The sequence below is a fragment of the Nycticebus coucang genome, chromosome 7 (genome assembly GCF_027406575.1).
Source record: "Nycticebus coucang isolate mNycCou1 chromosome 7, mNycCou1.pri, whole genome shotgun sequence".
Classification (NCBI taxonomy): domain Eukaryota; kingdom Metazoa; phylum Chordata; class Mammalia; order Primates; family Lorisidae; genus Nycticebus; species Nycticebus coucang.
Window position 1 is genome coordinate 130,475,242 of NC_069786.1, and position 15,392 is coordinate 130,490,633.

A 15,392-nucleotide genomic window follows, 5' to 3' on the forward strand; every position below is an offset into this window, starting at 1 on the left:
GAATATTGTCTGGGCAACACGTGGTCTTTTGGGGTATGGGATGTTAGTCACAGTTCCAATACGACTGGAGGCTGCTGATTTCTCAAACCCCAGCAGGTAGACACCCTAAATCTCTCTTCAGCCCACTTAAAAGGCACTTTGAACTTTGTAAACTTGCTGAGCAGAAGCTTTCCCAGCTTTCTTGCTGGAATCGCTGCTGAAGTGGCTATCCACTTACTCAGTGTGCCAAAACCGGTCTCACTCTGCCCCTGAGGTTTAGGGCTGCAAGGCGGCTCAGACCCCACCCTTAGGCTACTTGGTTGCTGGGTTACCAGCTCCCACCCGTTTCTAGCTCTGTGACCCTGAGGGTGGAGCTTGCCAGGGCAGATCACTGACAATGGATCCGTGTGACCCACCGCCAAACACTATTAGCTCCGTCTGGCTCAGCGGCTCAGACTGGGGCCCCAGACAACGGCCAAAGTTCTCCGCACTCCCACTCAGGCCTTCCCCAAGGCAGTTCAACTCAGTGCCAAGTCCAAGGACATCAAAAGAGTTCACAGGTAAGGCCTTTCTGGTTTGCAGTCTCGCTGCTACTGAACTTACAGTTGTGGGCGGGTTTAGACGGGTTGAACACACGCGACCACTTGCCGGTTTTCCACTGTTTTAGTCCTCCTCTTGGGGTCCAGAAGTCTCTCGCTGACTCCCTGTATCCTCATAGGAGTGATGATAGGCAGTTCCCACCAGCCAGAGATGCCTGGAGTCCTATCTCCCCAGACTCACGGTGCCCAGATGCAAGGAAGCTGTTACTCGGCTGTCATCTTGCTCCGCCCCCGGTCGATAATTTTTATCTTTTTATAATAGATTCACATATTTTATATTAGAACATAATGAATAGACTGAAATCCACATGCATATGTGTTCACTACGTATGTACTTTTTCCCTCAATTCTTTTTGATATTCTAAGCTACATTTGTTTACCTGTAAGACTTTTGAAACTGTTACAAATATCCAAAAAGTTTTCTTATACATTAATTTAAAACTCTGCCCATAAATAGACCCCTACAGTTCAAACCCATATTGTCCAATCATCAAGTGCAGACATAAATAACATTACTTTTTTATTATTAAATCATAGCTGTGTACATTAATGCGATCATGGGGCACCAGTTTGACACATTTTCATCAAAATGGTTGACAAAGACTTCCTGGCATTTTCTTAGTTATTGTGTTAAGACAATTATATTCTACATTTACTAAATTTCACATGTACCCTTGTAAAATGCACCACAGGTGTAATCCCACCAATTGCCCTACCTCCTCCCATCCTGCCCCCTCCCTCCCTCCCTCTCCTACTTCCCCACAATCTTAGGTGATAACTGGGTTATAGCTTTCATATGAAAGTCATAAATTAATTTCATAGTAGGGCTGAGTACATTGGATACTTTTTCTTCCATTCTTGAGATACTTTACTAAGAAGAATGTGTTCCAGCTCCATCCATGTAAACTGAAAGAGGTAAAGTCTCCATCTTTCTTTAAGGCTGCATAATATTCCATGGTGTACATATACCACAATTTATTAATCAATTTGTGGATCGATGGGCACTTGGGCTTTTTCCATGACTTAGCAATTATGAATTGGGCTGCAATAAACATTCTGGTACAAATATCTTTGTTATAATGTGATTTTTGGTCTTCTGGGTATATACCTAGTAGAGGAATTATAGGATTGAATGGCAGATCTATTTTTACATCTCTAAGTGTTCTCCAAACATCTTTCCAAAAGGAATGTATTAGTTTGCATTCCCACCAGCAGTGTAGAAGTGTTCCCTTTTCTCCACATCCATGCCAACATCTCTGGTCTTGGAATTTTGTGATATGGGCTAATCTTACTTGAGTTAAATGGTATCTCAAGGTAGTTTTGATTTGCATTTCTCTGATGATTAAAGATGATGAGTATTTTTTCATATGTCTGTAGGCCATGCACCTGTCTTCTTCAGAGAAATTTCTCTTCAAGTCCCTTGCCCAACCTGCCATGGGGTCACTGGTTCTTTTTTTCTTATACATTTGAGTTCTCTGTGGATTCTGGTTATTAAACCTTTGTCAGAGACATAATCTGCAAATATCCTCTCCCATTCTGAGGGCTGTCTGCTTGCTTTACTTACTGTGTTCTTGGCTGTGCAGAAGCTTTTTAGTTTGATCAGGTCCCAGCAGTGTATTTTTGAAGCTGCTTCAATTGCCTGGCGGGGGGGTCCTCCTCATAAAATACTCGCCCAGACCAATTTCTTCAGGGGTTTTCCTTGCACTGTCTTCTAATATTTTTATAGTTTCATGTCTCACTTTAATCCAGTGAGAGTCTATCTTAGTTAATGGTGAAAGGTGTGGGTCCAGTTTCAGTCTTCTACAGGTTGCCAGCCAGTTCACCCAGCACCATTTGTTAAATAGGGAATCTTTTCCCCACTGAATATTTTTAATTGGCTTGTCAAAGATCAAATAACGGTAAGTAGCTGGATTCATTTCTTGGTTCTCTATTCTGTTCCAGACATCTACTTCTCCATTTTTGTGCCTGTACCATGCTGTTTTGATCACTATCGATTTATAGTATAGTCTGAGGTCTGGTAGCGTGATTCCTCCTACTTTGTTTTTATTTCTGAGTAATGTCTTGGCTATTTGAGGTTTTTTCTGATTCCATATGAAATGAAGTATTATTTTTTTCAAGATCTTTAAAGTATGACAGTGGAGCTTTAATAGGGATTGCATTAAATTGTATATTGCTTTGGGTAGTATGGGCATTTTAACAATGTTGATTCTTCCCAGCCATGAGCATGGTATGTTTTTCCATTTGTTAACATTTTCAGCTATTTCTTTTCTTAGAGTTTCATAGTTCTCTTTATAGAGATCTTTCACATCCTTTGTTAAATAAACTCCCAAATATTTCATCTTCTTTGGCATTACTGTGAATGGGATAGAGTCCTTAATTGTTTTTTCAGCTTGACTATTGTTGGTGTATATAAAGGCTACCGATTTATGAATGTTGATTTTGTAACCTGAGAGTGTGCTGTATTCCTTGATCACTTCTAAGAGTTTTGTAGTACAATCCCTGGTGTTTTCCAGATATACAATCATATCATCTGCGAAGAGTGAAAGTTTGATCTTTTCTGACCCTATATGGATATCCTTGATCACCTTTTCTTCCCTATTTTGATGGCCAAAACTTCCATTACAATGTTAAAGAGCAGTGGAGACAATGGGCCGCCTTGTCTGGTTCCTGATCTGAGTGGAAATAATTTCAATTTAACTGCATTCAATACGATATTAGCTGTGGGTTTGCTGTAGATGACCTCTATCAGTGTAAGAAATGTCCATTCTATACCAGTTTTCTTAAGTGTTCTGATTATGAAGGGATGCTGGATATTATCAAAAGCTTTTTCTGCATCATTTGAGAGAATCATATGGTCTTTGTTTTTTAATTTGTTTATGTGCTGAATTATACTTATAGATTTACGTATATTAAACCAGCCTTGAGACCCTGGGATAAAACCGACTTGGTCATGATGTATAATTTGTTTGATGTGTTGCTGGATTCTGTTTGTTAGGATGTTGTTGAATACTTTTGCATCTATATTCATTAGTGATATTTGTCTATAATTTTCTTTTCTTATTGGGTCTTTTCCTGGTTTGGGGATCAGGGTGATGTTTGCTATAGAACATGTTGGGCAGTATTCCTTCTTTTTCTACATTTTGGAACAGGTTGAGTAATATAGGTACTAGTTCCTCTTTAAAGGTTTGGTAGAATTCTGATGTGAAGCCATCTGGTCTTCGGCTTTTCTTTTTAGGGAGAGTTCGTATGGGTGATGCTATTTCAGAACTAGATATTGGCCTGTTCAACATTTCCACTTGATTCTGGGGAAGTCTTGGAAGGTGACGTGCTTCCAAGTATTGGTCAATTTCCTTGAGATTTTCATATTTCTGAAAATAAGTTTCTTGTAATATTCATTAAGGATTTTTTTGTATTTCTGAGGAGTCTGTTGTTATTTTGTCTTTGTCATTTCTGATTGATGACATTAGAGATTTTACTCTTTTTTTCCTGGTTAGGTTAGCCAAATGTTTATCTATTTTATTGTCTTTTCAAAAAAACCACTTTTTGATTTATTGATCTGTTGTTTAATTCTTTTGTTTTGAATTTCATTTAATTCTGCTCTAATTTTGGTTATTTCTTTTCTTCTACTGGGTTTGTGAGTGGAATGTTCTTCCTTTTCCAGTTGCTTGAGATGTCCCATTAAGTTGTTAACTTTCTCTCTTTCCTTTCTCTTGAGGAAGGGTTGCAGTGCTATAAATTTCCCTCTTAGGACTGCCTTTGCAGTATCCCAGAGGTTTTGATAATTCGTGTCTTCTTTGTTGTTTTGTTCCAAAAATTTGGCGATTTCCTTCTTGATTTCATCTCTGACCCAGCTGTCATCCAGCATAAGGTTATTGAAGTTTCATGGTTTTGTATGAGTATGCAGATTCCTTTTGTTACTGAGTGCAACTTTTATTCCATGGTCGTCCGAGAGGATGCAAGGAATAATTTCTATTCCTTTAAATTTGCTGAGGTTAGACTCGTGACCTAAGATGCGATCGATTTTGGAGTATGTTCCGTGGCCTGAAGAGAAGTATGTGTATTCATTTTTTGGGGGGATGAAATGTTCTGTATATGTCTGCTCAATCCAAATGTTGGATGGTTAGGTTTAAATCTAAAATTTCTTTGCTCAGCTTCCTTTTTATTTATTTTATTTTATTTTTTATTAAATCATAGCTGTGTACATTAATGTGGTCATGGGGCAACATACACTAGTTTTATAGACCGTTTGACACATTTTCATCACACTGGTTAGCATAGCCTTCCTGGCATTTTCTTAGCTATTGTGCTAAGACATTTACATTCCACATTTACTAAGGTTCACATATGCCTTTGTAAGATGCACCACAGGTGTAATCCCACCAATCCCCCTCCCTCTGCCCACCTCCCCCGTCTCTCCCCTCCCTTTCCCCCTTCCCCCTATTCTTAGGTTGTAACTGGGTTATAGTTTTCATGTGAAAGCCATAAATTAGTTTTATAATGGGGCTGAGTACATTGGATCCTTTTTCTTCCATTCTTGAGATACCTTACTAAGAAGAATATGTTCCAGCTCCATCCACGTAAACACGAAAGATGTAAAGTCTCCATCTTTCTTTAAGGCTGCATAATATTCCATGGTGTACATATACGATAATTTATTAATCCATTCATGGATCGATGGGCACTTGGGCTTTTTCCATGATTTAGCAATTATGAATAGGGCTGCAATAAACATTCTTGTACAAATATCTTTGTTATGATGTGATTTTTGGTTTTCTGGGTATATGCCTAATAGGGGAATTATAGGATTGAATGGAAGGTCTATTTTTAGATCTCTAAGTGTTCTCCATATATCTTTCCAAAAGGAATGTATTAATTTGCATTCCCACCAGCAGCGTAGAAGTGTTCCCTTTTCTCCACATCGATGCCAACATTTCTGGTCTTGGGATTTTGTGATATAGATTAATCTTGCTGGAGTTAGATGATATCTCAAAGTAGTTCTAATTTTCATTTCTCTGATGCTTAAAGATGATGAGCATTTTTTCATGTGTCTGTAGGCCACACACCTGTCTTCTTCAGAGAAGTTTCTCCTCAGATCCCTTGCCCAGCCTGCGATGGGATAACTTGTTCTTTTTTTGCTTCTACGTTTGAGTTCTCTGTGGATTCTGGTTATTAAACCTTTGTTGGAGACATAACCTGCAAATATCTTCTCCCATTCTGAAGGCAGTCTGCTTGCTTTACTTACTGTGTTCTTGGCTGTGCAGAAGCTTCTTAGTTTGATCAGGTCCCAATAGTGTATTTTTGGAGCTGCTTCAATTGCCTGGGGGGGGGGGTCCTCCTCATAAAATACTCGCCCAGACTGATTTCTTCAAGGGTTTTCCCTGCATTCTCTTCTAGTATTTTTATAGTTTCATGTCTTACATTTAAATCTTTAATCCAGTGAGAGTCTGTCTTAGTTAATGGTGAAAGGTGTGGGTCCAGTTTCAGTCTTCTACAGGTTGCCAGCCAGTTCACCCAGCACCATTTGTTAAATAGGGAATCTTTTTCCCACTGAATGTTTTTAATTGGCTTGTCAAAGATTAAATAATGGTAAGTAGCTGGATTCATCTCTTGGTTCTCTATTCTCTTCCAGACATCCACTTCTCTGTTTTTGTGTCAGTACCAAGCTGTTTTGATCACTATCGATTTGTAGTGTAGTCTGAGATCTGGTAGCGTGATTCCTCCTGCTTTGTTTTTATTTCCGAGTAATGTCTTGGCTATTCGAGATTTTTTTCTGATTCCATATAAAACGAAGTATTGTTTTCTCAAGATCTTTAAAGTATGACAGTGGAGCTTTAATAGGAATTGCGTTAAAATTATATATTGCTTTGGGTAGTATGGACATTTTAACAATGTTGATTCTTCCCAGCCATGAGCATGGTATGTTTTTCCATTTGTTAACATTTTCAGCTATTTCTTTTCTTAGAGTTTCATAGTTCTCTTTATAGAGATCTTTCACGTCTTTTGTTAGATAAACTACCAAATATTTCATCTTCTTTTGTACTGCTGTGAATGGAATAGAGTCCTTAACTGTTTTTTCAACTTGACTATTGTTGGTATATATAACGGCTACCAATTTATGAATGTTGATTTTGTAACCTGAGATGCTGCTGTATTCCTTGATCTCTTCTAAGAGTTTTGTAGTAGAATCTCTAGTGTTTTCCAAGTATACAATCATATCATCTGCGAAGAGCAAAAGTTTGATCTCTTCTGCGCCTATATGGATACCCTTGATCGCCTTTTCTTCCCTAATTGCGGTGGCTAAATCTTCCACTACCATGTTAAAGAGCAATGGAGACAATGGGCAGCCTTGTCTGGTTCCTCATCTGAGTGGAAATGATTTCGATTTAATTCCATTCAATATGATGTTGGGTATGAGTTTGTTGTAGATGGCCTCTATTAATTTGAGAAATGTCCCTTCTATACCAATTTTCTTATGTGTTCTGATCATGAAGGATGCTGGATATTATCAAAAGCTTTTTCTCATCGATAGAGAGAATCATATGGTCTTTGTTTTTTAATTTGGTAATGTGCTGAATTATGCTTATAGATTTACAGATATTGAACCAGCCTTGAGTCCCTGGGATAAAACCGACTTGGTCATGATGTATAATTTGTTTGATGTGTTGTTGGATTCTGTTTGTTAGGATCTTGTTGAATATTTTTGCATCTATATTCATTAGTGATATTGGTCTATAATTTTCTTTTTTTGTTGGGTCTTTTCCTGGTTTGGGGATCAGGGTGATGTTTGCTTCATAGAATGTGTTGGGTAGTCTCCCTTCTTTTTCTACCTTTTGGAACAGGTTGAGTAATATAGGTACTAATTCCTCTTTAAAGGTTTGGAGAATTCTGATGTGAAACCATCTGGTCCCAGGCTTTTCTTTTTAGGGAGGTTTTGTATGGTTGATGCTATTTCAGAACTTGATAAGGGCCTGTTCAACATTTCCATTTGATTCTGGCTAAGTCTTGGAAGGTGACGTGCTTCCAAGTATTGGTCAATTTCCTTCAGATTTTCATATTTCTGAGACTAAAGTTTCTTGTAGTGTTCATTGAGGATTTTTTTAATTTCTGAGGGATCTGTTGTTATTTCATCTTTGTCATTTCTGATTGATGAGATTAGAGATTTTACTCTTTTTTTCCTCATTAGGTTGGCCAATGGTTTATCTATTTTATTGACCTTTTAACAAAACCTACTTTTTGATTTGTTGATCTGTTGTATAATTCTTGTTTTCAATTTCATTTAATTCTGCTCTAATTTTGTTATTTCTTTTCTTTTACTGGGTTTGGGGTTGGAATGTTCTTCCTTTTCCAGTTGCTTGAGATGTCCCATTAAGTTGTTAACTTCCTCTTTTTCCGTTCTCTTGAGGAAGACCTGCAGTGCTATAAATTTCCCTCTTAGGACTGCCTTTGCAGTATCCCAAAGGTTCTGATAATTTGTGTCTTCATTGTCATTTTGTTCCATAAATTTGGCAATTTTCTTCTTGATCTTATCTCTGACCCAGTTATCATTCAGCATAAGGTTATTTAACTTCCATGTTTTTTATGAGTATGCAGATTCCTGTTGTTACTGAGCTCAACTTTTGTTCCATGGTAGTCCGAGAAGATGCAAGGAATAATTTCTATTCCTTTAAATTTACTAAGGTTAGACTTGTGACCTAGGATGTGATCGATTTTGGAGTATGTTCCGTGGGCTGATGAGATGTATGTGTATTCAGTTTTGTTGGGATGAAATGTTCTGTAGATGTCTGCTAAATCCAGATGTTGGATGGTTAGGTTTAAATCTAAGATTTCTTTGCTCAGGTTTTTATTGGAGGATTGATCCAACATTGCCAAAGGAGTGTTGAAATCTCCAACTATTATGGAGCTGGAGAAAATGAAGTTGCTCATGTCTTTTAGAGTTTCTCTTATGTATTGAGGTGCATTCTGGTTGGGTGCATAGATATTAATAATTGAAATCTCATCATATGGAGTCTTACCCTTAACAAATATGAAGTGACCATTCTTATCCTTCCTTACTTTTGTTGGTTTAAAACCTATTGTATCTGCAAATAAAATCACAACACCTGCTTTTTTCTGATTACCATTTGCCTAAAATATGCATGACCATCCTTTCACCCTGAGTCTATATTTGTCTTTTAAGTTAAGATGTGATTGTTCTATGCAACAAATATCTGGCATGAGTTTTTGTATCTAGTCAGCTAGCCTATGCCTCTTTAGAGGACAGTTTAAGCCATTCACGTTAATGGAGAATATTGATAAGTCTGGTAAAATTTGGGGTATCGAATTTTTCAAAAATACAGTGGCCATTTTTAATCCTTTTGCCAGTGTGGAAGTTGGAGTTTGATCAAAAATTTCTGAGTGAGAGTACTTTTGTGGTGGAGAATTGGGTTGGTCATTATGGAGGATAGGTCTGAGAATGTTCTGAAGAGCTGGTTTGGTTATGGCAAATTTCTTCAACATATGAATGTCATTAAAGTATTTGATTTCTCCATCATAAATGAAACTCAGTTTGGCTGGATACAGAATCCGGGGTTGAAAGTTATTTTGCTTTAGGAGATTAAAAGTCGATGACCACCCTCTTCTGGCTTGAAAAGTTTCAGCAGAGAGATCTGCAGTCATTCTAATACTCTTCCCTTCATACGTAATGGCTTTCTTTCGTCTTGCTGCTTTGACAATTTTCTCCTTCATATTAACTTTAGTGAAGTTAATTATGATATGCCTGGGGGATGTCTTATTGGGATTGAGTTGTGCTGGGGTTCTGAAGCTGTCTGCTATCTGAATTTCAGAATCTCTAGGCATGTCTGGAAAATTCTCTTTCATAATTTCATGGAGAAGGGCCTCTGTGCCTAGCGAGGCAACTTCATGGATTTAAGGGATTCCAATGAGTTGGATATTGCCCTTCTTCGAATTATCCCAGAGCTCTCTGAGAGAATGATCCGTTTTTGCTCTCTATTTCTCTTCCCCTTTGAGAGTTTGGGAGCGTTCAAAGGCTTTGTCTTTAATGTCAGAAATACTTTCTTCTGCTTGCTCCACTCTGTTACTGAGGGATTCTATTGTATTTTTCAGATCTTTGAGGCCTGCAAATTCTTGCTTCAGTGTGTCTAAGTCTTAGGTGGTTTTGTCTTTAAATTCGTTAAATTCTTGAGACAACTTTTGAATTTCTCCTCGAATTCCTAATTCCATTTTGTTAATCTTGTTTGCCATCCAAATTCTGAATTTGATTACTGACATCTCAGCCAGTTGTTTGTGAATGGGATCTTCAATTACATCTGCCATATTGTTCCTTTGGGGGGTTGATCTATTCTGGTCATTCATGTTACCAGAGTTTTTCTGCTGATTCTGCCCCATGATTGTTTTACTCCCTTTGATTTTTTCCCCTGGTGCTTTGTTGAGGACCTGTACAGTGCTGTGGCCTGAGAAACTGGGGCCTTGTTTGGTGTGGTGGGGTTAAGTGGTTCTGTCTTGTTTTCAGCTGGTTTCTGTTAAACCCTAGTGAAACAGTTACTCTGGGTTGAAGTCTCAGCTGTGAAATACCAAGAAAAGGAAAATGGAGCCTTCCTACAACCACATGCCCAGGGCACCACTTGAATAGTCCTCAGGTTATTGGCTCAGTTCAAAAGGTCTAAATCAATTGTCTCAGTCAGCACCTGTTTCAGGTGGGAGAGTTTCAATGGTCTCTGGGAACTTGAATGCAGGGGTCTCGTGATAACATGGATATGACTTGCTCCGGTGCTCCGTGAAGTCAGGAGGACCCACCCAGCAAATAGATTAGTCTGGGAAGGTTGATGCCTCCTTTCCCACCTTGCACCTCTGTCACACCCAGTCACTGATAGCCCTGCAGGGCTGTGACCCAGTTGCCTCCAGTGAGCAGATACTCCAAGTATTTGCACCTGCCTGAATCACAAGGAAATATGTATCTGCTCAGCCAGGCCGCTGCTCTCGGCCTCTATCCAGTAGGGGGCAGTGAGGCCTGACAATCTTGGGCACTTGATGGAGGCTGGGGTATGTTCACTCAGTTCCAGCCCCCCCCTAATTGATGTTACTGACAGAACAGAAGAACTTTGTGGAATTTGTTTTTGTCCGTGCTAAATTCCTCTGCAGAAGAGAAGCTGTTTTGAGTTTCCAGAACCTGTGCCTCAGGCCCTGTCTTTACTCCTGTAGGTTTGTCAGTTCTAGCCTCCTGCCTTCCTTTGTCAATAGGCTGATGATCCCCTGAGGCCAGGTGAGTCTTAGGCTCAGTAAAGCCGTCCTCTGTGTAAGCCCCACTCTGGGAATTTCCCAGCTCTTCACGTCCGTTTTCTGGTTCCTGTGCTCCACCCAGGCCGGTACCGCCACAGGCAAACCCTTTACTCACAGGGCCTGTGTTTCAGTCCCAGATCTGTTCTGCTATGGTTGCTGTCTGAGATGTCTGGCCTCCTCTGGTTGCCCAGGGAGAGAGGGGTTATGGCTTCGGAATATCCAGGAGTGGGCCGTATTGTTGCCAAAAACAGTTGCTGCTCTGTGCCTCAGGGCACTGCTGCTCCGGCGTGAATCCTTCTCAGCTGACTCTCATCTCCTCACTCCTGTGCTGCAGAATCAGCACTGATCAGCTCCAGTTCAGGCCCTGTCCACACCCCTCGAGAAATCACCCAAGAGTCTGGACTCCTGGGGGACAGGCCTCCAGACCTCAGAGTGAGAGTGGAGGGAAGTGCTGGGAGCTCAGAATTGCAGGTCTAAACACCAAAGTCATTGAGACCAAATGAGCAAATAAACAGAAAGGCTTCCAGAAACACAAGACCACAAATGCACAATCAGAAACACATAGACATACAGACAACCCCATCAACAACAAAAAACAACTACAATAAAAATAATGATAATCGTAAAATAATTTTTAAAAAAGGGGAAAAAACATACAAACAAAATGAACAAAAAAAAAAAAAACCTCTAAAAATCTGATGTAAGCCCTCTCAGAAACCATAAGAAGGGAAAAAGAGGAAGAGAGAAGGGAAAAAAAAGTGGTGTTCATAAAAAAGTTAAAAGAGAAGAAAGAAAAAATTAAAAATAGTAAAAATAAACATAAAAAATAAAATAATCATAAAAATTAAAAATAGCTCCTCCAGGAAAATTATGGGGAAAAAAAAGAAGAAAAAAGGCACCAACCACAAAATATTATTCTTATATATATGTAGAAATATACATCTATATGTATGACGTAGGGATTTACTTTCATAGGAATATATTTATAATGCAATATACTTTCTGGACACCAGGTGGCCCTGTGAGTGGTTCCCAGGCTTATACCTGATTGATAGTTTATACTATTACCACGGTAACCACCCTACCTGGCTGATTGCCATTTTGGAGTTTCTGTAAAAGTTTATTACCTAATTTTTATGCAACCTCAGCTGCTCTATTCCAGACAGCACTCCTATCCGACCTCCCATCTTGGTGCAGGAGTCCACCCTTCACAAAGCTTTCCACTCTGCTCCCACGTTCTCCTGTAAACTGGCAACTGCAATTGTCTGTGGGGGGAGGGGCTGGCTGCTGCTGGGTCTCGCTGCCGCCGGCTCCCGTGGCTGCTGCGCATGGAGACCTTATACTCAGTTTTTATGGCTCAATCTCACTTTTGAATCTGGAGTTTTGAGTCCAGCCACCCGCCAGTTTGCCACACAGCCTGAACTGCCAGCCCACACCAATATTCCCCATCAGGAATGGTCCAGTCTATTTAATCACTCCTATTGTTCTCGGGGAAGGTGTCCACCATTTTGGACAATTCAAAATGTCTGTTTCCCAGTGCGATCCCTTCCCTTCCATTTTCCATCAGGTTGCTTAGCTCCTTGTGGGTCTGAGTGGCTCCCCTTTTGGGTGCCAAACTCTGCTCTGGAATAAGTTTTTGTCAGTTGGATTTTGCCAGGAATTGCAAGCTCCTGTCCTCCGTGAGGGAGGGGCCTGCTGGCCAGCACAGCCAAGCAAGGAAAATCTCTACAACAGAGTCCGTGGTTTTAAATTACACCTCATATGCAGCAATTCGCCAATTCGCTGCACCTCTCCAGCTGTCTGTCCACACCAATAATCCACAAGGGGAAAAGGTCCAGACCCTCCTTCCTCTCACCTGGTGACTTGGGAGAGGTGGGCTACACGTCTGTCCTGTCCACCAGCATGCTCCGCCTTGCTCTTTAACATTGTAATGGAAGTTTTAGCCATTGCAATTAGGGAAGAAAAGGTGATCAAGTGTATCCATATAGGGTCAGAAGAGATCAAACTTTCACTCTGTTAACCACTTTGATGAAAGTATTTCAAATTACATATAAAACCAGCACATTGTGCCCCATAAGTGCATTAATGTACACAGCTATGATTTAATAATAAAAAACCCCAGATCATCCTGTGAATGGTTCCTACTTAACTTTGTTAACATATGATAAGAAGTAAAAAAGGGAAAGATCACACTTCAGATCAGAAGTGAAAAGGGAAGATACATTTGCCTTTCTTCTTTTCTGTCCTTTCATTGAAAAAAATTTTAGAAAATGACAGTTAATAAAAGGCCATAAACAAATCAGCAGGGATACACCAGTGGAAAACAGACAATATAAAACTAAAAATGCTACTTGGCTTCTTTAATTGATGAAGAGCACAAAATGTAATAGGCAGGTCTGTTTTAAATTAAAAAGCTATTTTTTTGTTAAATTCTCCCCAAGTCAGATTTATACACACCCAGAATTTCTGTATAGTTCCTAAAGATTAACTAGAGAAAGAGCTATGTGACTTCTAGCAGAGGGAGCATGAAGAAAAGTATATGGTTATTTTGGAAAGGAGGAGAAGTTGTTGGGGGTTCATTGTCTGAATTCTCCCCAGGCTATGGGGGGGCCTGCAGCCTCACTGCCCATTCTCCACATCTCCTCCCTTTTTATTTGTTAGCTTCAATTCATGAATGGATGCCTTTAATTGGAGGAATCATTTGGCTTTGACTCTGCAGAAGAATGACAAGAAATGATAGCCATCATTGTTAGAAAAAGTTTCTCCAGGGTGTCTGGCCCTCCACAGCATCACACAATTCAGTAAACTCATCAGTCAGCTTCTTTAGTTGGCCCCATGTCAGGGATTTTGCCATCCATGATGGTTTGCTCAGTGGTAGACCATTTTGAAAGTCAATTTCAGTTTCTTCATTGTGGGGACAAGTCCATGTTCTGGGTTCATGTCTGATTAGTCTTTCAGGAAGCCAACGAGGGCTAGCAGCTGTTCTAGGAAAAACACAAACCTGTCCTCTTCCCCATATGAACACAGGATCAGACCCTTGCCAGGTACCAGATAAGGGGTCCTTCCATAGGATCTCAGTGTGTTTGGAGGATGGAGCATTCCAAAAATATTCTGCTGCTGTGTGACTTAAAGTATCAACATTTAAAAATTTTAAAGTTGACTCGGTACCCATAGCACAGTGGTTATGGGCCAGCCACATACTCATCGCAGACATGGATTGGACCTCAGGAGTAGAATGATCAGTCATTCACCATTAAGTATGAGGTTAACTGAGGGTTTTTCAAAGATGCCCTTCATTAAGGTTAAACATTTTCTATTGGCTGATTGTGCTAAGACTTTTTATCAGGAATGGATTTTGAATTTTGCCAAATGCTTTTTCTATGGTTATTGAGATGATTATATGGCTTTATTTTTTCAATGGATTTAAGAAGATATGGTATTTTACCTGGGTGATTTTGCTTTAATTATTTCTTTCATTTTTAATGTGGAAAAAATACACATGACATGAAAGTTATCTCAGCCATCTGAAGCGTGCAGTTCAATGGTGGGTCTTTTGACATTCCAAACACCACCATTTATTCCCAAAACTCTTTTCATCATCTGAAACTGAGACTTTGGACTGATTACACAATTACTCCCTATCATCCTTCCTTCTAGCCATGGGTAACCACCATTCAACTCTGATAGTCTATGAATTCAACTATTTTAGGTATCTCTTAAATATGGAATCATACAGCTTTGTCTTTTGGTGTCTGGCTTATTTCACTCAGTAAAATGTCCTAAGGATTCATCCATGTTGTAGCACGTGTCAGATTTTTCTTCCTCTTTAAGGGATGAATAATATCCCATTCCATATATCTACCCTGTCATGTGGAATTGATATATTATTTATAAGAAATAATTACAAACCCAAAGCCACAAAAAAAAGTATAGATTACCTCTATGTGGGTTTTTCATTTCTTTTGTGTAAATTGAGGTAGCTCTGTCTTGTAAGGATTTTGTCTGTGCAGTCTACACTGTAGAATTTCTTATCACAAATGTATTAATGATATTCTCTTATTATCATGATATCTGTAGAATTCGTGGTGATTTTCTCATTCCTCTCCTTGGTAATTTATTTGTTCTCTCTCTCTCTCTCATGTTCTTCTTGTGATCTGATCAGTCTGGTTAGAACTTTAGCCAGTTAATTGCTCTGAAAGAACCTGCTGTTGTCTCATTGCTTTCCTCTGGTGATTTCCTATTTCCAGTTCTCTGATTTCTGCTCTGACATGAGCCTTCAGGGAAGGTAGATCATGCACTGCCATTTTCATTTGTCCATGACCATCCTATGAGAGCGCCCCAGGCTGCAAGGTGAATAGAGACTAAGGAAATGTCCAGTAACAGTCAAGGTGACTTGTGGGGACCATCTGTTGTTCTAGCAAGGATGATGCTCTTAGGTTGGCTGCAGAATCCATCCCTGAGTGCTCCCCATGGTGTCCCCTGACTCACACCAATGGGCTCAACCAGGAAGATACCTGGGAACCCTGCACAGTCCAGTTC

The 15,392-nt window shown here is 39.6% G+C and overlaps 1 protein-coding gene across 5 annotated transcripts in view; it reads left to right on the forward strand.

The window, feature by feature from the left end:
• LOC128590125 (UDP-glucuronosyltransferase 1A1) overlaps positions 1 to 15,392 on the forward strand; it is a 264,050-nt gene that overhangs the window by 139,403 nt on the left and 109,255 nt on the right. The window lies entirely within an intron of this gene.